Below are 27,653 nucleotides of genomic sequence, written 5' to 3' on the forward strand. Positions count from 1 at the left end.
CCCCGGGCGCGCCGGGGGGATCCAGCCTCCGCGCGCGGCTCGGCCGGGAGCGCCTCCCCCCACCCCACGCCCCACCTGGCTTGCCCCGAGCGCCCACGCCCGCGCGGGCCCGCGCGAAACTGGGGCCACGCTGGCTTCAGGTGCTTCGGAGGAGCTGTCGGGCGCATTTTCCTTCGCTTTTTAAACTCAAGATCCTAGAGACCATTCCTCTTTCACCGCCCCCCCCCCACCAGGACAGGGAACTCCAGTGTTTTCCCAAAAGCCACAAAAGGGGGGCCGCGGAAATCCCAACCTCGTCGGGCTAACTCGGAGAACACGAAGTCAAGGCAGAAGTGCGGGGATGGAGGGGCTCTGGAGAACCCCAAACCACCCGGCTTCTCCCGCGACTCGCGTCTTCCCTAGATGATGGGTAGACATTCGTCCAGCCCCACTCTCAAGAAGGCGGGGGTTACCCCAACTCATCCCGGAAGCCTCTAACTTCAGAAATCCCTCCCGCCAGATTTGCAGAACGGAGGTACCTCGTCATCTCGGCGGGGCAAGTCCGGATTCCGCCAGGGCAGGTCCAGGAGGTCACCCAGGGCAGGCAATCCGAGGAAGAGCGCTTTAAAATCCTGCCGCCGCGCGCCCCAGCAGAGCACCCGAGACGCTCCTGCCCCCTAACCGACACCCTTCAGTCTCTCATTCGCCGACTAAACTTTTGGGGGATCACATCTGCAAGCCTTGGGAGTTCCCAGCTAAGCCTTCCTCTTTCCTGAACCTCTTCACTGGAATGTCATCATGGGCGGACTAGAGGGGTAGTAGCTGCCTGGTTCTTTGCAACGTAAACTCAACAGATACCCAATCAAGCTCCAATGCCCGGCCAGCCCCTCGCCCCCTGGCGCCCGGTCTCCCTCGCCCCCAGTTCCCGTCACCTCCGCCCGCCACTTCTCTCCCAGACTCCGGTGTGCAAGGCCATGTACTTGTGCCCAGGAAAAACAAATCACCAAAGTGATCGGAGAAGAAACGGTGCACCTGGCTGGCTGTCCACTGAACGGTTTTAAAGGAGAAAACGGAAAGGGGAATAAAGCAGCGGGGATCTCCTCTTTCCGCCAGCACCATCTTTGGGGGGAGTTCGGGGGTGGGGGGCGTTTCTTCCCGTGGCTCGGCACTTGCTCCGCTTTTTCCTCTTTCTGCCGCTCGGCGCGTCTTACCCTGCTCCCCGCAGAGGGCGCGGTGAGGAAGCCCGCGGGGGGCCCGCAGCTCCATGTCAGCGCCGCCACGGCCGCCGCGTGAGGCAAGCACCGCGGCCGCACTTGTGGCTGGTCTCTGGGCTGAGGGGGCTGAGCTGGCCCGGCCGGCGCCAAGTGTCTTCCATGTGAATAACAAATACTCCCACCGGCGGCCGCGATTGGTCTGCGCCCGGCGCCTCCCGATCCTCCGCCCGCGGCCATTCACCCGGCGCGGCGCGGGGAGCCGAGGCCGGGATCGCGTCCGGGATCGCCAATCGCTTCGCGCCAACCAGTCACCTCCAGAGGCAGGAGGAGGAACCCCGAGGGGCGGGAGCCCCCTGGAATTCGGCGCGGGCAGGGAGAGGGACGCTCGGCCGACGGATTCCCCTCCGCGCTACATCACCTCAGCCCGCAGAGACGCCGGGACCAGAAATGTCAATAGTTCTCATAAAAAAACCCACCCCCACCCGCCCCGCCCCCAACAAAAAAAGGGAGGACTCAAAGACGGGGTGGGGAGTGGCGGGGAGGGTGGAAGTGCGGGCGGATGGAAGGAGGAATATGGCTGTGAGGGAGCTGAGCAGCTCCGACCGCCTGGCAAGCCCGGACCCGCGCGGGAAGGCGCCGCACGACGGCCACGCGGAGCCTGGAGTCAGGACCGCGAGCCTGGGGTCCGCCTCGAGGAGCACAGCTCCCAAAGGGGTCACCGGGAAGAATACGTGGTCGATGGCGAGTGTCCCGCCACACGCTTTCTTTTCGGGGATGCTCAAAGTAAAGCCCGCCAGCCGCGCGGTTCCCCTGCAAAGTTTACCTCACGCGGCGCTGCCGTTCGGCCATTTGTCCTGCCCGCAGCTCCGGCGATCGTCTCCCCCACCCCCGCCCCCGAGGGTTTCGGGGGCCGCCTTCTACCGAGCCCCAGGAGCTCGAGCATGGACATAAGACGGTCCCGCTGCGGGCACTGCGCAGGAGGGGGGCGCGGGCGGTCACGGGGACCGTCGTGCTATGGAGCCGATTCTAGCAGCCGCAGATACGGGGCGGGAAACTCCTGAGGCGCCGCGCCGCGCGGCTCCTCGGCTTCTGAGGGGGAACCTCGGGATTCCCTTCGCCTCCAGCCGAGGGAAACCCGCGGGCTCTACGTGCACAGTCCGGCGGCCCTCCCCTGAGTTATCGCCCAGGCTCCGCGCACCTGCCCGGGCGCGCGCGAGCGGGAGCCCCTGGCCGCCGGGCGCCGGGGGAGCGGCGGTCGGCGCCGCCTTGTGTTGGTGAGAAAGTTCCATCTAGAGGCGGCCGCGCGCCACTGCAGCCGACACCCCAGGCCGGGGCTCGCGCCCAGGCCGCCAGGTGAGCCTCTCCCCGCCGCCCAGCGGGCGGCGTGGCAACGCTCCGGGACGGGGGAGACCCGCCGGCGGGCGATAGGGAGGAAGGAGAAGGGGAGGACAGACCCGTGCGAGGCAGCCCCGCTTCCCCCGTTCGGCACCCCTGCGAGGAATTTCAACTTCCCGAGCGTAAGGAACTTCATGAGCAACGCAAGTACCTTGCAGTATCCTGTTACGTTGCTTATCCTGTCCCGGCTTCTTTTCATTCTCACACCGACTCCGTGAGGTGATCCAGATAATCTATTAAGTCCACTCTACAGACGAAGAAGGGAGCCAAGGCTTAGAGACACAGCTGGAAAGTACTAGAGCCAGAAATCAAAGCCGTCTGGCTTCCAAACCCCACACACACTTCCTCCGGGGGGGTTGTTGCTTTTCCCAAAACTTGCATCGGCGTGTGAAGTTTCCACTGAGGAGACAGCTGTCCCTCCCTGTCTCATAAAGCCACCCTCTTTGTGGCTTTATGAAAAGTCTACAGGTTTCCAGCTCAGAACTCTTTCCCCTTTCACTGCCTTCCCTTCCCATCCCTCTCCCATCTTCACATGAGGACGATGTGATTGTAGAACCATTATTTTATGATCACAAACACCTGGAGGGAAGAAGGCGGCTGTGGAGAAAGCAGGCTGGGTCCCCGTCCTCAAGTTGCTATACAGGGAGCCTCAATTCACTATGAATGTATAGCACAGCCTTGAAGGGAGTGACCAGCAGGCTGTGCGGCCTGGAGCAGAGGAGGTGTTGGGAGAAGCCCTGATACAAAGATCAGATTAGGGGCTGGCTAGGCTCATCAGTCACATGTCGGCACATGAATCTGGGGAGACTTTCTTAGCAACAGGCAGGACTCCCTCCTTCTCTTCCAGAAGTGTGCCTTCTCAGCAGCCTGATTTCTGTAGTAGACAGGCCACCCCACCCCAAACCGCAGACCAGTGATGTACGTCTTAGCAGTTATCACAGGTAACGCGGGTGTAGGAGTCTCTCTCTAAACCCTTTACTATGTGTGCGTTAATACACTTGGAGGATGGAGACATCAAGGAGCAGGCAGGGAGAGCAAGCCTAAAGATGTTCTGAGCCCACGGAGGGGCTGACCACACCATGATCTCCAGGGTCTGCTAAAGGCCGGCTGTGGGCCCAGCAGATTGTTGCGCCAGGGCAGGCAGGGAGGACAGCACCCTGGCACTCTGGCGGGCCCATTTCACAAATGAGGCGAGCGCAGCTGGTTGTGGCTTTGGAGGCCTGGCAAGGCTAAGTGAGCTGCTCAGGGGAGAAATGCCTAATGAGCCTACTTTGCTCCTTTGCCTGTTGATTGTCACCTGCGGAGAACTGCTGTCCTACAGGCACATCACTGCCTCTATTTTTTTTAATAAGCACGACTAAGTTGCTTTTTTTATGTTTATCTATCTTGAGAGAGAGAGAGAGAAAGCATGAGCAGGGGGCAGGGGCAGGAAGAGAAAGAGAGACAGAGACAGAGACAGAGACAATCTTAAGCAGGCTCCATGCTGTCAGCAGAGCCCCACTCGGAGCTCGATCTCACAAACCATGAGCTCATGACCTGAGCCTCTTCAAGTGTCACTTAACCAACTGAGTCACCCAGGTGCCCCTCGCTGCCTCTTATGGTGCAGCCCTCTGAGAGATGAGCAGAATTGATCTCCCCTAGGGAACATTTGTTTTGCACCACATTTAATTCTTGAAACTCAGAATGGGACCATCATCCCAATTCTACATGGAATCTGATCAATAGACAACAGATCCATTGTACATCTTCCGGAGTGTTTTCAATGAGTTTATCTGGTGGCCCCAGAGCAAGTGACATAAGCTCATACACAGGTTATAATCTACCCAGACTGACAGCAGCATCAGGGCAGAGGAAGAGAGGGCATCTCCACGAGTCATTGGTCCCTGTCAGTTACATTCACACAAAAAAGGCACTAGACTGTCCAACCCCCATTCATCAAGCTCAAACCCCATGGCTCTGCTTGCCCTCTGCTGCAGCCTGTGTACTAGGAAAGTCTCTAAAGCCCAGGCAGTCCAGACGGCAGGTAATTCCAGAGTCATCCACCTGGTCTCTCCTTGGGCTATCACGTAGGATATGAAATGTATCTTCGGAAGGTGTCTGACCTCATCATCCATCCCACCCCAAATATTTATGCAAGCCAAATATATTTCCTGGTGGTTAATCCTCCAAGAAGATTTGCCTATAATCTTCTCATTTTCAGTTGATTTAAAATGTGAGAAACTGCCCATGTGTTAGAAAATGCAAAAAACAATGCCATATGTTTGGGGTCCATTTAACTCAAGCTGTGATATGTATTCCACACATGGAGATTTATGCCACAATTTCTGCTTTGGGGTAATCATTAAGACTCGGAACCTTTGCAGGCTACTCACCCAGGAGGAATACTGACAGCATGAAGCTCCCACATGGAGCAAAACTGACAGGGGAAAGTGGGAATGGGATTTGTTTCTTTCGGAAACTAAGACGATATTTTTCTTGCTAAACCATCTGCAGGTGGTGGTAAGAGTATCATGTTGGTTTTGCTCAGTTTATTAAAGCACTGGCTATGGAAGCAAGATCAGACATGTGACACTGATCAGGCCAATGAGCTTCATGACAGTGATGTGCCCCTCACCCTCACAGTCAGCTCACACCTGTGTGCAGGAGTCATGGGAGGGATTTCCTGAAATGGTACCTATGGCCCAGTGCACATGAGTCCCTAACTGGCTTCATTTGGGTTCTCCCAGAAGCACAACCTGGGACAAGGATTCAAGGGCAAGTAGTTTATTGAAGAGGTGAAGGAAGCCCCAGTAATCAGGTGGGGAAGTGAGCCAATAAAGGGTGCATTATTGAGCCAGTGACAACTGTGGGCCCATGGAACTTAACACCAGTGGAGAACTCTGGAAGCCAGGGAAGAACACACACCTGAGTTGCCCAACCAAGGGGTAAAGAGGCTATACACCCACTCCTGTCCTTTGTTGCTAAGAACCGCTCACAGATGGTATTAATTTCCAGCAATTTCAGCCTACTACATGGGTGGCAGCCAGCCTCCAGAGGCCAGGTAAAGCCCTCCGGCAAAGAAATGCAGGTGCTGGCAGTTAGCAGGCAGGCAGCGTGTAATCCAGAAGTCTGAGAAAATATAGCAGGTGACAGCATCTGCAACATCTGCTATTAGGAAAACCACACAAAGCTTACATGGATCAAGGCAATGTCTCTCCACATGAGGTCCAGGGACCACCTGCCTCAGAATCACCAGGGAGCCAGGGAGAAGTACAGATTCCTGGGCCCAATCCAGAGCTGTATGCATCAGACTCACTGAGATAAGGCCAGAGGATGTGTATGTTTTGCAAACATTCCAGGTGATTCTGATGTTTTTACTAGAATTTGAAATCTACCGCTTTTAGGAAAGCATTCTCCACACAGGCAATCAGCAGGCAGTGTTTAAATATATAAAAAGCTACTTGCAAGGCCTAAGGAGGCAGACCTTAGTGCTGTCCACATCTGTCCACGGTCACAGAAGCTCCTTGTCCTGTCTTTTAAAACTCCTTTTAAACTGAGACGGTTCCATCAGTGTTTTCTGAGGAAAAGAGGCTAAGTTTCAGCCCTAACTCTCCTGATAGAGAAGTCATAACATCTTGAACTTTTAACATTTCTATATATCAATTTTTACCTGTAATGTGGGGATGGAAAGACAGCCACCTGTTCAACTAAGATTCATGCTCCTCTGTCAATAGTGTAGTGTTGTCACCAGAAAGGAGCTACCACATACACACACACACACACACACACACACACACACACACACACACACACACCGCTCACAGGCACAGCATTCCCCACCTCCCTTGCACCTAGTTGTTGGTAGGTATCTCATTGTACATTGAACTGAAGTGATGTGTGCCAGTTCTAGGCTGAGGAAATTAACAAGCGGATGCTTCCATAGCCTCTCTTTCCCCTTCTTCCAGGTAGAGGCAGAGACCTCCATGGTTCTAAGATTGGCAGCTCAAGATGGAAGCGCCCTGAGGCCTCAAATTGCCAAGGTGAGGAATGCTGCCTGCCTACCAGAAAACATCCACACTGAATTGTGAGGTGAGTGAGAAACTTTCACTGTGTCGAGTCACTGAAATTTGAGGATTCGTTTGTTGTAGCACTTAGCTGTTATTCTAACTAATAAAGTGGTATTGGAGGAGGTCATTGGAAGAACATGACTGCTTTTGACCCATGAGCTGGACCCAGGCAATCAGTGGTTCCTTACCCTTTCCCCTATCCTTGGAATGTTCATTCTGCCTACTATTTCCACGCTGGCAGCTGTTTCAAGGACACAGCCTTGAGAGAGTAATGTGTTGTTGAGACCATCTGGACTGGATACGTGACGGAACCCCATTAAGGCCACTGTATAAATTTTAAGACTCTGGCATGCGGGCACAGAGATCTACTTGTAACCACCCAAGACAAGCCTCATGAGTTCTCTTGCTTGTTACACCTCCCACCTACAATCTGGAGTGCTCTGCCTCTTTCTTAGGCTTCCTTGCCCCCTGCTAATGGGGACCACTTTCAGATTTCACCCAGGGAACTCCCAAGCTTATGAACCAATAAGTGGACGTGGCAAAGTGTGTCCCCACTAACCTAGGAGAGACACAAGAGAGCAATATCCCTGCTTCTCCAAGAACCACTTCAGCGTGATTACATGCCCCTCCTTAGTAACATTTGTGCACTCAGAGGCATAGGGCCACATCCATGTCCTTCCCAAGCCCAATCCTCCCTATCTCTGGCATAGCCTGACCTGAGAGAAGGAAAAGGTAGCACATTGCAGTGTTTGCCTCCTCCCTGAATAGCCACTTACTGGGTGCAGAGACATCTTCAAGCCAAGGAGACTATTACTGATAAGAGAATTGCTTTTCACTTCCTCTTATATGATCTCCTTCAAGTATCAAAAAAAATATATTCTTTTGAACTTGCTGGGGAAAGGGATCCATATTTCCTGGCACGGAAACATGCTCAGTGTTTCATCTCCACTCATCCTTCTTGGACCAGCGAGATGACCTTCTTGGACCTCTCTTTTCCTCAAAAACCTTTCCCAAATTTCTAGAACACCGTAATATGACCCGCACAATTTAGCTGTTGTTTATATTAATGCGTTTTTTCTCTTTTTAAAAAATGTTTGTTTCTTTATTTTGACAGAGAGAGAGAGGTAAAGAGAGAATCCCAAGCAGGCTCCACACTGCCAGCATAGAGCCTGACATGGGGCTCAAACTCACAAACCATGAGATCAAGGCCTGAGCCAAAATCAGGAGTCAGACACTTACCTAACGGAGCCACCCAAGTGCTCCTAATGCATTTTTCTCTTATCGCACCTCTATCAAGCTGGACTGTTTTCTCTCATGGTGTAGTAGCAGTATCTTCATTTGGGTCCCTGGGCATACAGTAAGTGAACATAAGTTACTTGGCTGTTAACCTTGGAAAGAATCAAATATTCATACCACCACCACTGCCCCACCACCACTACCAGCCACACCACCCCCTGCCTCCTCCTCCATCACTGCCACCTACCCCGCCATGGCCTCCTCCACCTGCATCACTACCACCAGCACTGACTACACCACCACCTGTACCACCTCTGTCTCCCAGTCCTCTACCATCACTCCTCACACACACACCTTAGCTCCCTCCAAGGCTATATAGGGAAAGCTTAATATAGACCATATTTTCAAATCACTCTGTAAAAATTGCTGGCTGTAACTCAATCCCTAATGTGACTTTGAGTCTTATATTTCAGTTTGTTAGGTTTAAAAACTATTGAAACCTTACTCTTTAATTATTCATTAAATTTTTGATCTGAATCTCAGAAACCTATGTTCCGATAAGAAAAACACTTAAAACAATGATTGGCAAACAGAAAGAACATAAATGTTAGCTACTGGTTGCTTCTGTCCAAGAAACAACTTGTATTACATTTCATATGGCTTTAAATTTGTAACAAAAACTTCTTGTGACAATTTGATGTCAGAAATGAGCATTAGTTTCGTGAGACTCCCAGTGACAGGATGTTTTGGCTTGTTTTGCTACTTACCAACTAACCGGGAAGTAATAACCAAATAAAATTATACAATAATGCATCCAGATAAGCTATTTGATTCTTTCCAAGGCTAATAATCAAGTAACTCATGATTAACTACTTGACCCAGAAAACTACAAAGTTACTGCCACTACATCATAAAATGACATAGTTTAGCCTATGTAATAGAAAATGTAGGAAAACAAACAACCAACAGCTAAACTATATAGGTCAAAACAGGGTGCTCTAAGAGTTTGAGAAGATAGGACCAAGCTGGTCTAGGAAGGATGGGTAGAGAAGAAAAGAGTATGTTCCAGAGCTTCTAGGAAATATGGCCTTCCTTTTCCCATTGTCCAAAAGAATCTTACTAAAACATTATTTTCAAGTACAAAAATGTGGCTTATTAGGTAAGCAAATCATGAACCTCACTCAGGTGTACAGAGATACCACAAGAACCCAGTTTTACAAGGCAGCATAGTAGGTATCTACAACTGTATGGCAAATTACCCTAAAAGTTAGCAGCTTTAAACAGCACATATGTATTATCTCACAATTCCTACTGCTCAGGAATCCAAGCCTGGCTTACATAAGTCTCCAGCTCAGACTCCTTCACAAGGCTGCAAAGTGTTGGCTGAGACCTTAGCCATCTCAAGACTTGACTGGGACAGGATCTGCATTCCAAGCTTACTCAGTGGTTGTTGGCAGGATTTAGTTCCTTGTGGGATGTTGGACTGAGAGCTTCAGTTCCTTGCTGGCTGTTGGCCAGAGGCTACCCCTAAATTCCTTGCCGCATGAACTTCTCCACAAAGCAGATGACAACTTGGCAAATAGATCATCAGAGTGAGCAAGTGAGAGAGAAATCGGGAGAATGCCAGCAAGATAGAAGAAACAGTCTTCTGTAACCTAATCTTAGAAGTGTCATCCCATCACATTTGCCATTATTCTTCTGTTCATTAGAAGTGAGTCACTAGGTGACTCAACCCCCACTCAAAGGGGGTGACTGCACAAAGGCACAAACTCCAGGAAGCAGGAATCTTCCAGGAGCCAGCCATCTTAGAAGTCTGCCTACTACAGGCATTGTTGCTTTGAAGATCTTATTACAGTGAGGCTTGCAGAGCTTTGAATATGCCTGCCCGTGGCTCCATGGCGCCATGAGGCATTCAGAGCAGTTGTTAAGCAAGGGACAGCATCTACCATTTATAACTGTATAAACTCTGCAACTGACAGTATTAATACATTATTGTATTTAATGCCCGGTGGGGAGGGAATATGTTTTTGAAGAAGAGAAACAACAGTGGGCAGAGATTCCACTGCTTTGTAACAGCTTTAATTTTATTATTTTTCTTCTGGATGGTCACAAAACTAACGGATTTCTCCTGCCTGTACCCCTGTACCCAACAGCAGTCTTACTTTCTATTTTCTCCTTTTCTTCCTTCCTTCTCACTTCTTCCATTTTCTGATACCTACTGGTAGCTTCATTGGAGGGAAGAAGAGTGAAAAACATGTTCATCGTTTGGAAGAATTATTGCACTTCTTCATCTTTTTTCCCATTTCAAACTAAGAGGGAGGCAGGAAAGCAAGCAGAAAAGGAATCAAAGAGGGAAGGCGAGAGAGGAGGGAAAATGAAGCTCTGGGAAAGACTCTAGCCATCTGGGGTTTTATTGCCTTAAATTAGAAGTGAGGGAGGATTTCCCAGCTGGAGATAGAAAAGCAGAATCCAGGAGCATTTCCAGGGGCAAGTTCTGGGTGCAGTTTTTCCAGTGGGGAAGTAAGTGGTGGCACAGGCAGGTATGCAGGCTGCAGACAGGGAGGGCTGTCCAACAGCCAAGGGGAGCAGTGAGACAGGGTATTGGGCCTGGGGAAGGGCAGGAGAGGGAACTGTGTGCAGAATAATAGCTGGTGAGCAGGGCCGGGTCCCAATAAGGGGATATGAAAACAAGAACTTAAACAAGAGGTGGAGAAGGAGTAATCTTTCCCCAAGGACATGTTAACGGTTGATCAGAACAGGGATCCGTATTCCCATATTCAAAATCTCCATCCCTGTATCCAGGACTTGCTCATTTTTCCCTCCTTTCCCTCTCCAGCCTTCTCCACCTTTATCTCTTAATTCTACCCTTTCTCTGTCCACTTCCTTTCTTCTTGTCTTTCTTTTTCTCTCTTTCAGTCCTTACTCTTTAAGTGACCTTATTACAGAAGAAAAGGATATTTATTATATATTAATACTTCAAGAATAGAATTTCCTGTTCCTTGCTCTAAGTTAAAAACCTTAACAGATGGTTATTTTTTAAAAAACCCTGTTTCTACTATTTTTAATTTGTGTAACCTTCTATAGACTTTTTACTACTTTCTCTGACCCTTGATTAAAAAAAAAAAAAGTTTTCAAGTCCCTACATCAAACCATACATAATAGTTGGGTTGAATCTCTATGGTTATGCTTGAGTATAAAATAGCACAGTTGAGAGGAAAGGGGTCTTTTTTTTTTAAGTCTAAGATTCCCAACTGGACATTAGCATGACCATCAAATCTGAACTAAATTTAAAATCTTTGCATGTGACCTGTGGATTCAAAATATCTTACACTATAAAGTCAGTACAAAGAGAGACTTAGGTTAAACTGTTTCCAGTAATCTATATTGCAAATATATTGTTACATCCTGATGAATGGCAGTAAAGAGTTTTATTGGCAGCAGTGAAAAAAACAAAAGATGATAAGCAACAGTTTGATCTCAGACTTTGAAGAAAAGAAAAAGGCGTAGTTCTCAAAAGCCTAAAATTAAGCTTTTCACCTCAATTCTGATACTGTTTTGGCAGCATGTGTAGGGCCTCCAGCTGCTAAACTCTGAAGTGTGATCCTATCACTCACAGCTTAAGGAGGACTATGTCACAGCAGTGCCTTGACTAGGAAAACTCCCAGAGATACCTGAATGTCACTGAACGGTGCTCTGGCCGCCACAAGTGAAGAAAGGGCTCACACCTCCTCCACACCCTCCAAGGCCAAAACATCCCCTCTAGTCAGAAAACATTTCAAGCACACTCAGTGTCCTACCATTAAGACATTTAGAGAGTTCACTGTGCTCAAGTCCAAGTTAATCAGGTGAGGATTTTGTAAGCTCCCTAGGAAATAGACAAGAGTAGCATGTCTTGGGGATGGTGCTCTGCCCAACCAGCAGTGTGTGTAGGTGGCCATCTTACCATCTGATAAGACCAGCCATTTTGCCAGTGTGGCTCCTTCTGAGGAACTGTTTTCAGAAGAATACACTCACACATTCACCTCTGAAGCTAAAACTAAGTGTATAAAGTCTAAGACTTTCTTTTATAAAGATGCATAAGTGTTGGGGGAAGAAATTTGAGTCTTTCCTCTATCAGTGAGGACAACCACTCTCACCTTGGACTTTGAGAAGAGACAAAGGGGTAAGAAAACAAAAAAGGAAGAGGAAAGAAGTGGGTAAGAAGGCAGGGAGGGAATCCATACGGATACTTCAATATGAAGGAAAAGAATTAAAGTCACCCAAAACACAGTAGCATTGTTTCTAAAGTACTTAAATTTCAGCCAAACCTAGAATCACCAAGATAGAAAAAGCTGTTGAGGTTGTCTTGTTCAAACCCTTCAAACCATAGTGAGGAGACTAATGTCCAGGGCAGGGCAAGGACTTGCCCAAAGTCCCCTAGTGAGTTAGAGAAAGAGGTAGAAGACTGGTCTGCTGACAATGGCCCAGTTCTTTGTGCAGCACCCCAGAACATTTACATTTTTAAAGATGTATATAAGATATGTGTGTGTGTGTGTGTGTTGTAGATTTCTTTCTCTGCATTTGTAAATTATTCTATGCAATGTTCTTTTCAAATTAAGGTAATATATTTTCTTTTTTTTTCTTTTCAAAGAAATGTGTACATTCCAGTGAGTTAGCATACAATGCAATATCAGTTTCAGGAGTAGAATTCAGTGATTCGTTACTTATATACAACACCCAATGCTCATTATAACAAGTGCCCTCCTTAATAGCCATCAGCCATCTAGCCCATCCCCTTGGAATCTGTATTTTTGTATCCTCTGGGTAAATATAAGGTAATATGTTTTCTACTAAATCACACTCTATCATTTACTGAGTATTTAAATTTACCTGACCCAAAGTCTTAACCATAAGTACATTTGAATGAAGAAGATAAAGTAAATATTGCAATTTATTTACATTTCCCAAAAGCATTTATCAAGTATTATTCTTGAGCACAGAGTTATCCTAGCTACAGCCTCCTATATTCAATCTTATTTTCAAGACACATGAATAAAAGGTTTGGAGCCTGTAACAACCTAGACTCCTCCTTGAGAATAGGATTAATTCTTGGCAATGCCAACAAACTGACAAAGATTGCTCTAAAGCTCATCTTCCCAAGCTAACCTGACCTTAATCCCAGTCTTCCTACTCCCAGGCCTCCAACATACTCTCCTCCAGGAGCAAAATTAGGAACATTTTAATGGAGGGACAATAACGGAAACTCTTAATGCTTAATAGATGCAGTCTACTTCTGTAGAACTGTTCAAATCACTAAGCTGCATCAAACCAAATAAGTCAGGGCTGAAAGCAGCTATATGTTAATTAGAGAGACAAGAAAATATGATTTCCTAGATTTTGTCCTCAACTAGGATTAAGCTACCTGGCTTCTCAAGGATGGCTCCTAAGTGACTTATTTTACAACCTCCTTGACATATTTAGGTTAGTACCTGTTTGTATTAAGACAATGAGACCCTCTGCATTTCTAGAACTTGTTTTCTCTACCTGCCCTACTCCCTTCCTCAACCAGGGCCCAGATAGCTATGGTATGAGTAGAATTTCTGCAGTGTCCTTCTCTCAATTCTGTCCCTTTCTCTTTTTCTTTAACCAACCAACCAAGCAGACAACAAATAACTAACCAATCCTTATCTCTCCAAAAAATAACTCCACACTAACTCCCTCAACCCTCCCACACATTCTGAAGAATGACTGAAATTTCGCCTCAACAAAATATTAGCAAACTGAATCTAACAATACATTTTAAAAATCATTCACCACAATCAAGTGGGATTTATTCCTAGGATACAACAGTGGTTCAATATTCACAAATCAATCAACATGATGCATCACATCAACAAGAGAAAAGATAAAAACCATATGATTATCTCAATAGATGCAGAAAAAGCATTTGACAAAGTACAACATTTACTCATGATAAAAACCCTCAAGGGGCTCCTGGATGGCTTAGTCAGTTAAGCATCCGACTTCAGCTCAGGTCATGATTTCCTGGTTCATGGGTTCGAGCCCTGTGTCAGGCTCTGTGCTGAAAGGTCAGAGCCTGGAGCTTGCTTTGGATTCTTTGTCTCCCTCGCTCTCTGCCTGCCTCTCTCTCTCTCTCTCTCTCTCTCTCTCTCTCTCTCTCTCTCAAAAATAAATAAACACTAAAAAATTTTTAAACCCTCAACAAAGTCATTTTAGAGGGAACATATCTCAACATAATAAAGGCCATTTATGAAAAACACTCAGCTAACCTCATACTCAATGGTGAAAAACTAATAGCTTTTCCCTTAAGATCAGGAACAAGTCAAGGATATCCACTCTCACCACTTCTATTCAACATAGTAATGGAAGTCCTGGCCACAGCAATCAGACAACAAAAAGAACTAAAAGGCATCCATGTTGGTAAGGAAGAATTAAAATTCACTATTTGCAGATGGCATGATACTATATATAGAAAACTCTAAAGACTCCACCAAAAAACTACTAGAACTGATAAATGAATTCAGTAAATTAATATACAGAAATCCATTGCATTTCTATACACCAATAATTAAGTAGCAGAAAGAGAAATTAAGAAAACAATCTTCATTTACAATTGCACCAAAAATAATAAAATACCTAGGAATAAACTTAACCAAGGAGGTGAAAGACCTGTCTGTATTCTGGAAACTATAAAACATTGGTGAAAGAAAGTGAAGGCAACACAAACAAATGGAAAGATATTCCACGCTCATGGATTGGAAGAACAAGTATTGTTAAAATGTCCATACTACACAAAGCAATTTACAGATCAGATTTAATACAATCTCTATCAAAATACCAAAAGCATTTTTCACAGAACTAGAACAAATAATCCTAACATTTGCATAGAACCACAAAAGATCCCAAATAGCCAAAATAATCTTGAAAAAGAATAAAACTGGAGGTATGACAATCCGAGATTTCAAGATATACTACAAAGCTGTAACATCAGCTTTTTGCAACATCAAAATAGTATGGTACTGGCACAAAAATACACACGTAGATCAACAGAATGGAATAGAGATCCCAAAAATAAACCCATGATTATATAATCAATTAAACTTTGACAAAGCAGGAAAGAATATCCAATGGGAAAAAGTCTCTATAACAAATGGTGTTGGGTAAACTGTAAAGCGACATACAAAAGAATGAAAGTGAACCACTTTCTTACACCATACACAAAAATAAACTCAAAGTAGACTAAAGACCTAAATGTGAGACCTGAAGTCATCAAAATCCTAGAAGAGAGCACAGACAGTAATGTAACTGACATCAGCTCTACCAATGTTTTTCTAGACATGACTCCCAAGGCAGGAGAGACAAAAGCAAAAGTAAACTATTGGGACTACGTAAAAATAAAAAACTTCTGCACAGCAAAGGAAACAATCAACAAAACTAAAAGACAACCTACTGAATGAGAGAAGATATTTGTAAATGACATATCCAATAAAGAGTTAGTATCCAAAATATATAAGGAACTTATAGAACTCAACACCAAAAAATAAAAGCAAATGATCCAATTAAAAAGTGGGCAGAAGATTAAAATTTTTAAAAAATTTAGAGGGGAGCCTGGGTGGCTCAGTCAGTTAAGCATCCAACTTCGGCTCAGATCATCATCTTGCAGTTCGTGAGTTCGAGACCCACCTTGGGCCATAAGCTGGCAGCTCAGAACCTGGAGCCAGCTTCAGATTCTGTGTCTCCCTCTCTCTCTGCCCCTCTCCTTCCCACACTCTGCCTCTCTCTGTCTCTCAAAAATAAATAAATGTTAAAAAAAAAAGTGGGTGAAGATATGAACAGACATTTCTCCAAAGATATACAGATGGACAACAGACATATGAAAAGATACTCAACATCACTCATCATCAGGGAAATGCAAATCAAAAACACAATGAGATATCACCTCATACCTGTCAGAATGGCAAAAATCAAAAATAAGAAACTGTGTCAGCAAGGATTTGGAGATAAAGGAACCCTGATGCACTATTAATGGGAATGAAAACTGCTGCAGCCAATGTGGAAAACAGTATGGCGGTTCCTCAAAAAGGTGAAACTAGAATTACCATATGATCCAGTAATTCCACTACTGGGTATTTACCCAAAGAATATGAAAACACTAATTTGAAAAGATACATGCACCCCTCTGTTTATTGCAACATTATTTACAATAGCCACATTATAGAAGCATCCCAAGTATCCATCAATAGATAAATGGATAAAGATGTAGTATATATATAATGGATGTGGGATAGACAGATAGATAGATAGATAGATAGATAGATAGACAGATGTTATATATAATGAGATAGTACTCAGCCATAAAAAAGAATGAAATCTTGCCATCTGCAAGAGTATGGATGAATCTAGAGAGTACAATGAAATAAGTCAGTCAGAGAAAGACAAATATCATATGATTTCACTCATATGTGAAATTTAAGAAACAAAGCAAACAAGCAAAGGAAAAAAAGGCAAACCAAGAAACAGACCCTAAACTATAGAAAACAAAGTGTTGGTTATCGTAAGGGATGTGGGTGGGGAGATGGGTGAAGCAGGTGAAGGGGATTAAAAGTATATTTATCATGGTGAGCACTAAGTAATGTGTAGAATTGCTGAATCATTATATTGTCCACCTGAAAACTATATGTTAACTATACTGGAATTAAAAAATAAATTTATTTATTTATAATTTAATTAATTAATCTTTTAATGATTGAAATTCTATCATCCATTTTGTCCATTACATAGTTTCAAGGGGAGTCTCTTTTTATCTCTTGGGTGCTCAAATAATCTTACCTTCTCTATCTCAATCTACTCTTAAGAAAAGATTGAAAACCCTTACACTAAAATTGAAATAACTACCCGCAGCTTAAAAAGGTACATTTCTCAGGGAAGGATTTGCATTTTAGCAAAGTTATGTGAAGATATATACCCAATACCCATCCTGTTTCCAGGGCATAATAGACTCTCTTTTTGTTCAATTGATATATATAGCTCAGTGGGAAATATATTTTCAAATCAAGCTCTGTCTTCATTATAGCATTGCTTTCAAAGTGATAACTTTCTATTGATAAAGGTTCATATAGGAGAGCACTAGAGTTGGGGTTGACCATGTAGTCATTTGAAAAAATGTTTGATTAAAATATCGTTGTTTTAGTCTTGGCAAACAAAATAACTCTTGTGAAATAATTTTAGTGGATGGCTTGTCTCACCAACTAGTTTATAAACTTGAATTCAGAGAAGACATAGGTATGATATCTTAAGGACTTATTCTCAGCTCCTGACACATGCCTTACCTATAATTGGAGTTCAGCAGATGCTTGCTGAATAAATATGAGAACCGATGAATAAAAATGAGATAGGAAAACAGATGAATAGAAGGATGGAAGGATGAGTGGATGGATAGATGGAGGGATGAATGAAAGAAAAGAGTATCAATGGACTAGAAGGGGAGGCACAGATAAATGCCACAATTCACTGTCACTCAAGACAAAACTTACATAGAGTTTCAGTTAGAAGGAAATATATATATATTGGCAACAGAAAAGAGAGGAGAAAAGGAGGAAGAAAGGATCATTGCAAGAAGCAGCATGGGCAGTAAGAGAGCGGTGATGGTAAGAAACTTTTGGTGTACTGGGTGTCAGAAATGTATCTGAAACTTGGAAATAGGCAAAAAGAGATTACTAGGAACCCATTTAGTAAAGTGCTGGGCTTGGCTGTTTATTGTCTAGGCCAGTTTACAACTCTGCAGATGCAGAGGTTAACTTGTAGATATTTGTTTGGTAAAATAGATAACCAGAGAGGCTATGGTTTATGGTTCTGTTGGATATTAACCAGTTTTGTATATAACCCCTTAATCTTATCTTAGTATTGCCTATAAATGCCTAGCTACTCAAATGTTCTTTGAACCAGTTTTAACATCTTACTGGTTCCCTCATTAATGAATTAAATAAAATCTTTGGTAAATGGTGATTTTATATATGCATGAGAGTCCTGATTTTCTCTTTAAAAAAAGTATCAAAGATCTTCATGATACATCATTAGGGAAACATTCGTGATTTAGGGACTAGAATACCTACAGTTCTGCCTGGTTCTCAGGCTCTAGAATACAACCAGCCACTTTGATATCTGGCTTCTCATCTGTGAGACTCATTATTTTCATCCTGTGCTACCAAAGAAGTGGGAAGTAATATAATTCATATACTTCTTTCCAGTGGCCAAAGTAAATATTTTTTCATTCATTCAACAATATTTATTAAGTGCCTATATTATATATTCTCTGTACTAGGAAATATACTGTTTTGGACAATTCCGTTGTTTTCAAATTCTAGGGACATGAAAAGCTTTTGTACACCTTTTTACCAATTTAAAAAAAAAGAAATGTAATGGTTCTCTTTCTGTTTGAAGGAAACTAAACTTGGAAATTCTATACCTATACTAAAAATATGCCTTCAAAGGGGCCAGTGCTTTTCTAAGACTGAAGAAGGAAATAATTCCCAAACCCAAGCCAATTACTAATATTTGAAAATTTCAAGAAAATGGGCAATAAAAACTTTTGAAAATTCTTAGACAAATCTCTGCAGCTATAGTAATTAGATTGACATCTACACAAAGAACATATTGCTTCCTCATCCCTCTAATAATTACAATGAACTTGTAATCTGAGATAACCCATTCAGACTTGGTTACGTTGGTTAAAATACTGTTAATGAGATCGGGATGGTAGTTCTCTTCCTAGGTGAGCTACTTAGTTGTACTTAATTCCACAGCTGAAAACTGGTTCCATATCTTCAGTTAGACATAGGAGTATGGGAGACTATGAATTAAAGAGTTCATAACTAGGAATCAGAGGACTGGGTTTTAGTCTAGAGTCTACCACTAACAGCTAGATATCTTCAAGTGTCCACTCTGATCCTCGGGTTCATGTCAAGATGAGGTCCTTTATGAGGTCATGTGCTGTCATTATTACTATGAATGATTTAGACAGAGTTTCCCAATAAAATTAAAGGTCAGAAAGTAAATCACCAAAATATAGCAGTAAATAAGTTGTTAAATGTTGTTAAGAAGTGGTGTTGTAAAAAAGTTTGGAGTAACTGATAAAGGGAGTCATCAAAATAAATACAGGTACCAGCTCAGAAGAAAGCAGAGAGTGCCCTAAATATAGTCAGGACTTACTTAGACCAAAAATTCCTAACCTGGAGAAAGCTAACACAGCAATTAATATTAACCTAAATCAAATGTCATTTCAGCAGCACCCTATTTCCTCCCTTTAACTCTGTGCTCACCAAGATGACATACTACTCATTCAACAAGCTAGGGGTGGTGGTCCCTCCACTGCAATTTGGTGAACTGGGATTCCTATTTGTTAATAAAACATCCTATGAATCTAGTTTGATTTAATCAGCCCCAAGATCACTTAAACTTCATGAAGTGACAAATTAAATTTCATGGCTTTAAAATAAAGATCTCACTCTGGGCTACAGTAATATAATTCCAAAACTGAAACCCATGAGGTTCTACTTAAAACAGGGAGCCAACTATACCCTTACCTGCAATGAGAGTGCATGTGTGAGGGCTTTGACCAGAACGTCACTGTAAATAGGAGGATACTATTAGGAAACTCATTGATTAGCCTTCATTTTAATCATGTCTTCATTGAAGCACATCTCTCAGCTCCATGGTGACAACAAAGAGTTCAAGAAAAAGGAAGAATTTTCTATATGGTGAAAGGCATGGATTCAATACTCCTACCCCTCTAGGGCCTTCATAAGTTGTAGAACTTGGGAGAGCAGCCTAGGGATATAGATGCTTAAGACATTAACATTTCAACTTAACTACAGTAGTGAAAATAATTGTTATATTTTATTTCTAGAGAGCTCTTCAAGAGAGGTTGCAGAGCACTTATATTTCAAGTCAACAAATATTTTCATAAGGCATGTTGCACACGAGAACTATGCATTTCAATCACCACCCCTGTCAGTAGCTTCCAATCACTAACCCACCAAATGGCAAAGGCTCCTTAAGGGAGCAGTTAAGCCAATTTGAGTATCTTAATATGACAGACTCCTCCATTTTTTTAAAAAAAGGGATTAAAATTGAAATACTGAATATTTTAGGGACTTGCTAAATCTCTAAAGTTACTTTTTTTTTTCACTTACAAGCCTTAAAGACAGATTTCTGGCTGTGATCTGGGCTACCTGCTTCCAAACCACAGAAGAGCTTGATGAGAATGCAGATTTCTAGGCCTATAGATTTACTAAACCAGTGTTTCCAGAATGGAACCTAGGAATCTGTATTTTTAGTATACTCCCCAGGAAATTTCTAACACGTGTTGGGTGAATAGGACCCTAAAAATAAAATCCAAATTGAACACCATATTGCTAACTTCAGATCCCTTTTGATTACATCTACTTAATCTCTCTCCCTTCTTCTCTAGGTTAGTTTATTTTATATGCAAATTCAAGAATATTATAATGCAGCTTTCTGGAATCATCCCCTCTTTCTGATCCTCAATCACATGGTCCCCCAAGACTTCAAAACTACATAAAAGGTCATGTTCAAAACTAGAATCACAAAAACCACTAATTTCTCTCAGTTTGTGTGGAATTGCCTCTGTCATGTCATGACAAACCATAACTCAGTCTGTTTTTATCAAGTATAGTTCTATTATGACAAAGGATGTGAAGCTGGTGCTGAAGAAAGCACACTGGCTTTGGTGGCAGGCAGACCTGTCATGATCCTGTCACTGGCTCTTGGTAACTCCTTTTATTTTGGATACATTACTTAATCTGAGCCCTAGCTTTCTCATCTAGAAAATGGGTATCATAGTGTTTAGGATTGTTGTTGTGATATCGTTCAATTAATTTAATCATGCACTCAACAAATATTTACTGAGCAACAGCTGTGCACCTGGCAGTCCTTCTAGGCCCTTGAGATCCATCCGTGAGAAAAAGAAAAGATCCCTGTCCTCATGGGGCTTGCATTTTAGAAAAAGGAGCTAAGTGGTAAACAATAAATAAAATAAATAAGTGAATTATACATTAGGGTAAAAGTGTCAAATATAACATTTAAAAAGGCAGGATAAATGGGATCAGGATAGCAGGGGTGGGGAAGTGGGTCAAGGTAGGCTTCTTTGAGAAAGAAGGATTTCAACTGATTTGATGGAAAGGAGTGAGCAAGGGGAAGAACATTCCAAGCAGGGAACAACCAGAGCAAAGGTTGTAAGATGGAGAAATGAAGATGGGATGCCTTGTAAGCTGTCTTGAGGACTTGGCTTCTATTCTGGGTGAAATGGAGAGTAGTTGCAGGATTTTGAACAGAGGAGTGACACAGCATCATGTTTCCTTACCTATCACTAGAAACGATATGCTTCAATTACACATTCTAAGATATTACCTTAAGTCTAAAAACACGTTAACAGATTAATCATTTTCAAGAGGAATAGATTCTTCTTGGGCTTATAGTGATTATTCTTTACAACAGAGGTTTAAAACAGGACAACATTTGCCAAAGGGCTCTACTACATTTGTGTAACCATCTCTCAGTATGATCTCTCTGGAGGTCACTGTGTGTGCTCTGTGTGTGTGTGAGAATGGGTGTGTGCACACACACTCCCAAGCTAACACCTGAATGCAGCCCTAACTGGATCGTAGGCCAAGTCCCACCCTACTGACATCTAGGTGCAAAACTGTGTTGCTGGATGTGGACCAGCGTCTGAAGAAAAAGCAGTAGCCCTAGACCTCCAGTAACAGGCCATTACACCCGTGCATGAAATGAAAATTCAGCTCTAGAAACACACAGCTCAGGCCACTTGACATTCTAGTGAAAGATTTTATAAATTATGCATTTTCTCAATTCTGCATAGTTAAATGAGAAATGATACAATGTTAGATATGAGCATGAAGGAAATGGGTAGGCATTTAGGAGGAACCACATAATCTTCAGTGGGTTCAGGAACAGCTAGCAAGGGCACAAAGGTATCTGTCACATTTTATTTTTCCACAAAACTCTCTCATTGGGTACCACGTATTTCAAAGAAGTTTTACTACTAGAACTTTGTGGTACATTTTAGAGATCCTAGCAGCAAGGGTGTTAACTTCTCATATTTTACTACATTCCTGATATTTTTATTGAAAGTTAATTTTTCTTTACGGGCCATTGTACTTGCTAATATTGCCTGAATAAAGTGTAATGGTGCAATAAGGTAAAATTTCTCCCGTGCAATAGACAAATGCCAGGCTATTGAATGGGGACCCTTTGTCTGCTGTGCTATTATACTTGTATGAGGTTGATGGGTCCTTTAAATATTAAACCTTCATATCCAAAAAGGACAAAACTGCACTATATTAACATGTTTATCTAATAGGAAATGAGCGCAATAAAATGTTACCCTGTGTTAATTCCTTTTATTTTTGATTCATCTGGAAAATTGAACTAAGCTGGGTCAAATCTTCTGCTTGAACATACAAGCTAATACGCTTCCTTCTTCATCTCCCTTCTAATTGCCACATAATCTAAATGCTGGTACTCACTATGGTGAAATTATTTTTCTAAGAGTGTTTACATCAGTACTAAAATTGAGTGGAAATCATTTGAGATGGAAAATATGGAAGTTTAAATGTATTCCTTTGCCAAAATAGTCAATAATGGCATCAACTTTGAGGCCAACCTGCCTGGGTTTGAAACCCAACTCTGTGCCCCCCAGCTGTGTGGATCGAGAGCAAACTGTTTAACCTCTCTAGGACTCAGTTTCATTGTCAGTGAAATGGGACTACCAATAAAGATGTTAAGAGGATAAAACAAATTAATATATAAAGTGCTTAGAGCAGTACCTGACCTGTGGTAAGTTGCTAAATAAACAGAAAAAAAAAATCAAAAATCACATGGCCCTCTTTATGACCTACCCTAAAGAAGAAAAATTGGTGGTTGGAGGAGACAATAAAATCACTACTTCAAGCATTATTATACAAGCTACTTTCATAGCCTACCTGGTCTCATTAAATCTCTCCAAAATCCTCCTGTTCATGGGGACCATGCCTTGCCCATGCAAAGGGAGCATCCATAGAGGTGATTCCAAGCACAAGGCCAAAACTCTCATTTCTTCTTCCTTTTTGAATGTTCTCTCTGATTACTGGGAAAGGAACCTCAGGCTTGCCTCTTGAGAGGAGACTTAGTATGCTCCTCCAAGTGTTATCTGTGGTATTTATGGAGGCTATGGAGGGCCAAACTCTGGAGGTGTGAAAAATAGAATCCAGAAGTGGTTTTATAGTTCCACAGTTCTCTAACACCATGGTGAAATGCTGATCCTGCCATCCCAGTGACCGGACCAGAGTCAGAGCCATGAGTGTGTGTATGTATATGTTGTGTGTGTGTGTGCATGCGTGTGTGTATGTATATACAGACACACATGCTTGTAAATACACACATAGTGACCACAAACTCAAAAATGGTTGAATTCCATTCCCTCCTGGGAGCTCTGTACTTACTCCCTCTGCCTGGCACAATCTGGTCCAGCTTTCACACTACCTCTTCAGAAAAGTCTTCTGTGATTAATCTAGTGCCTGGAAAAAATGGCTGGCACAAGACAGACACCAAGGGGCACCTGGGTGGCTCAGTCGGTTAAGCATCCCACTCTTGATTTTCGTTCAGGTCATGATCTTGGGGTTGTGAGATAGAACCCTACATCGGGTTCCATGCTGAGCGTAGAGTCTGCTTAAGATTCTCTGTCACTCTCTCTGCCCCTACCCTGCTCTTATTCTCTCTCTCTCTCTCTTAAAAAAAAAGGCCTAAAAAGTAGTTATACATAAATGAATGACTGATCTTTTCACAAAGCCAATTTACAGTATTTATCATCTTTTCTTGAGAGGAGGAAATAATTAACATACCCACAAGTTTCAAAATTCAAGTAATACAAAAGCATTTACAGTGAAAAAAATCTTCTTTATTTTTATCCCCCATCCACCCCGTTCTCCCAGAAGCAGCTAATGTTACCAGTTTCTTGTGAATCCTTCAGAGATATTTTGCATTTGCCAACCAATATGTATATAATCTGCCATCACCCCCTCCATTTATAACCATTTTAGACAATCTTCTGTTCTCATCCTCTCTTCCCAGAGCTCTTGTAATTGCTTTGTGTTTTGCCTGTTTTTAAAACCTAGTATAGTTGAACTTATGGTGTGATCAAGTCAAAGAATAATTATTGGAGCTCTTTTAAATTGAGAGCTCCTCTAGTATTTAAAAAATATATAATTTTGTTTATAAAAACTTATTTTGTTAAGTTTCTCGGGATCCACATAAGAGTGAAAACATATGGTATCTGTATTTCACTTAGCATAACACTCTCCAGTTCTATCCACGTTGCTACAAAACAGAAAACCATGGGGGAGGGGAAGGAAAAAAAAAAGAGAGGGAGAGAGCCAAACCATAAGAGGCTCTTAAAAACTGAGAACAAACTGAGGGTTGATGGGGGGTGGAAGGGAGGGGGGGTGGGTGATGGGCATTGAGGAGGGCACCTGTTGGGATGAGCACTGGGTGTTGTATGGAAACCAATTTGACAATAAATTTCATATTAAAAATAAATAAATAATAAAAACTTACTTTGCAACTCATTTCAGAAAACTGTTGTGTAAGGCAAATAAATGCAAAAATCTGTAGATAAGTTCAGGAGCAGATAATCTTTCTATGGTCTGAGATATTACAGAGAGGCTCAGAAACACACCTATGTAGAGCTGTGGGATATTTTTATATTTAACATCAGTGCAAAAGTGATTTTTTTAATCTTTTTAGTATTCATTTATTTATTTTTGAAGGAAAGAAAGAGCATGAGCGGGGGAGGGGCAGAGAGAGAGAAAGTGAGAGAGACACACACAGAATCCTTAGCAGGCTCCAAGGCTCTCAGCTGTCAGCACAGAGCCCAACATGAGGCTCAGACTCATGAAGAGCCATGAGATCATGACCTGAGCTGAGTTGGACGCTTAATCAACTGAGCCACCCAGGTGCCCCAGTACAAAAGTGATTTTAAAGCAGAGAGGGCTTTTTGGAACCAGGTAGCCACTTTTGATTGTTTCCTGGAATTACTGACATGGATTAAAAATCTCCATGTCTGTGTGACTGAGATCTAGTGATGCTTTTTGGGGCCTCTAATGCCAACATTCCTTTATTTCTACCCACTCAACTGCATGAAACCATGACTTAATTTTTCCTCCTTTCCAGAGCACTTGCTTTTACCTGTCCTATATGCTCTTCCCATGGTGGTGGACCAATCCCTACCCAGTACAGCTCTCTCTACCTGTTTCTTTTATCCCCATTTTCAGATTTTCAGTTCTTTTTTTTTTTTTTTTTTTTTTTAAATTTTTTTTTCAACGTTTATTTATTTTTGGGACAGAGAGAGACAGAGCATGAACGGGGGAGGGGCAGAGAGAGAGGGAGACACAGAATCGGAAACAGGCTCCAGGCTCCGAGCCATCAGCCCAGAGCCCGACGCGGGGCTCGAACTCACGGACCGCGAGATCGTGACCTGGCTGAAGTCGGACGCTTAACCGACTGCGCCACCCAGGCGCCCCTCAGATTTTCAGTTCTTACAAAACTTTCTAAATTAACTGACTTAAAGTCAATACTTTCTCACCATGAAGCCTATTATGGAAATGAATACAACTGAAGAGTAATGAATTAAAGATAATTTTGCTTTTTATACCATTTTCCATATTTGACTCACAAATTTCACATTTAAACAAAAGAAGTTCGGGCTAAAATAGAAAACTATTACATGATGAAAAAAAATAATAGAAATTACATTAATTATCAAGGACAGGTATATTTCTCTTAAAAGGAAAATAGATAACTTTTGACAAAAGTTTTCAAACAAGAGACTTACAACAGTATTATGCATTAAATATCACACACACACACACACACACACACACACACACACACACACACAGGCATAGACAACTAGTAAATTGTCTTGGAAAACTTGGGCTTTTTCCCAAGCTGTGGCAAACTGAACTGAACTCTAAAAGGTGTTCTGAGACCCAATTTTAATGTAGACAAGGGAGTTTTCCACATATGCACCTTGAACACCAGCAGGATGTCCTACAGTTGAACTCAATTCTGACACTATCTACCCAGAGATAGCAGCTGATTCCACAGGTTAAGGTCTCAGTCCTACAACAGTGCCCACTTCCCACTCCCTTCAGAAGCCAGTTGAAAACCCAGGTTGTTACCTGTGCTTGTGACTGACTGGCTATAAAATCAGAGGTTCCCATAACCCTCTCCTTGGGTTCAATTAATTTGCTAGAACAGCTCACAAAACTCAAAGAAACATTTTACTTAAAAAATCAGTGGTTTATTATAAACAGACACAAATCAGGAACAGCCAGATGGAAGAAGGTATGGGCACGGTATGGGGCAAGGGCACAAAACTTCCATGCCCTCTCCAAGTGTTCCACTCTCTCCTAATTCCCATGCTTTCACCAGCCCGAAAGCTCTCACACCCCATCATTTTGGGTTCTTATGAAGGCTTCAGTACATGGTCATGAGTGATGAAATCATTGGCCATTGGCCATCAAACTAAATCTCCAACCCCCTCTGGGGGTAGGCCTGAAAGTTCCAATCCTCTAATAACAAGGTTGGTTCCACAGGCAACCAGCCCTCATCCTTAAGTGGGGTTCCCAAGGTCACCTAATTAACATAAAAAAAGACACCTTGGGGCGCCTGGGTGGCGCAGTCGGTTAAGCGTCCGACTTCAGCCAGGTCACGATCTCGCGGTCCGCGAGTTCGAGCCCCGCGTCGGGCTCTGGGCTGATGGCTCGGAGCCTGGAGCCTGTTTCCGATTCTGTGTCTCCCTCTCTCTCTGCCCCTCCCCCGTTCATGCTCTGTCTCTCTCTGTCCCAAAAATAAATAAACGTTGAAAAAAAAAATTTAAAAAAAAAGACACCTTTATGGCTGTCATCACTTAAAAAATTCTAAGTATTTTAAATGCTCTGCACTAGAATGGGGATGAAGACCAACTATATATTTCTTACACAAAGTACAAACAGTAACTGCTGTACTTTGTCTCCTATTTACACATAGGTTATATTTCAGACAAACTGGATAGAGAAATCAGAAAATGTGACTTAGGTTTTTTAAATTTATTCAATATTATATTTCTATATTACAGAAACTATACATATATCATGTATATATGTATATATATTTGCATAATAGAAGCTACGAAGGGCATACCAATACTTGACAACATTTGCTTGGCTGGAAGAAATATGAAGAATATACTGTACACTGATTCTCAAATGGAGGTTCACCCCTAAGTCGGTATGGGAATCTCAAAAAAAAGGAAGACAAAGAATCAGTCATGCATGGGCAAGGATTTTAAGGGTTGCAAAACACTGGCATAAGCAAGATATAAAGATATTAAAATCACAGTTGTTGGGGCTCCTACCCTGAGCTTACAATCATAATTCTAACAACCAATATTTTGACCATCACTCTGTGCCCGGTGCTGGGCGAAGCATTATGGCACCATCTCATTTATTCCTTCCTGGCCTTCAATGTACACACTACTCATAACTCCATTGATAGATGAAAGCCATGGATGGGCTCCAATAACTTACCCAAGATCACACAGAGAGTGAACGCAAAGCCAATATTTGAAACGGGATATCCATACTTTTAATCATCTTACTCTACCGGGAAGAGAGGATTTTTGCCTCTCCTTAAAACATTCCCATTAATATCCTTGCTATATTTGACT

The sequence above is a fragment of the Lynx canadensis genome, chromosome A2, assembly GCF_007474595.2.
Source record: "Lynx canadensis isolate LIC74 chromosome A2, mLynCan4.pri.v2, whole genome shotgun sequence".
NCBI lineage: Eukaryota > Metazoa > Chordata > Mammalia > Carnivora > Felidae > Lynx > Lynx canadensis.